Source organism: Triticum dicoccoides, chromosome 4B (genome assembly GCF_002162155.2).
Source record: "Triticum dicoccoides isolate Atlit2015 ecotype Zavitan chromosome 4B, WEW_v2.0, whole genome shotgun sequence".
Lineage (NCBI taxonomy): Eukaryota > Viridiplantae > Streptophyta > Magnoliopsida > Poales > Poaceae > Triticum > Triticum dicoccoides.
This window is the reverse complement of record NC_041387.1, coordinates 477388208-477388782: the sequence shown is the minus strand read 5'-3', so window position 1 is coordinate 477388782 and position 575 is coordinate 477388208.

Genomic DNA, 575 nt, shown 5'->3' with positions numbered 1-575 from the left:
GGTATCCCGGAATGCACCCAACTTTTGCAAGCGCATGTGGGGCCCCGCACAGGTACCACACACTAGAGATGAACGAAATCCAAATACAAACCCATGTTGCGTCACGCCCGGGCAGTGTTTTCGGTGTTTTCGGCCCGGAAAATCATAGAAAATCCATAGAGCCTCGAAACGCGACAAATTTTGGCATATGTGCCCTACATGGTCACTGTGGCCCGTGGAAAAAATGAGCTAGTTTGGCGGATGCGACGGAGAGACGTAGGACCGAGGGTCCCCTCCACCCATACCGAAATCATCGCCTTCCACACCAACTGCCCGGGCAGTTTCCGGGAATGCACCCAACTTTTGCAAGCGCGTGTGGGGCCCCGCCCTGGTACCGCACGCAAGAGATGAACGAAATCCGACAATGAACGCACGTTGCATCACGTCCGGGCAGTGTTTTTGGGGTTTTTGGCCTGGAAAATCATAGAAAATCCTTAGATCTTCGAAACACGACAAATTTTCACGTGCGTGCCTTGTATGGTCACTTTGGCACGTGAAAAAAAAATGAGCCAGTTTGGCGAATGCGACGGAGAGAC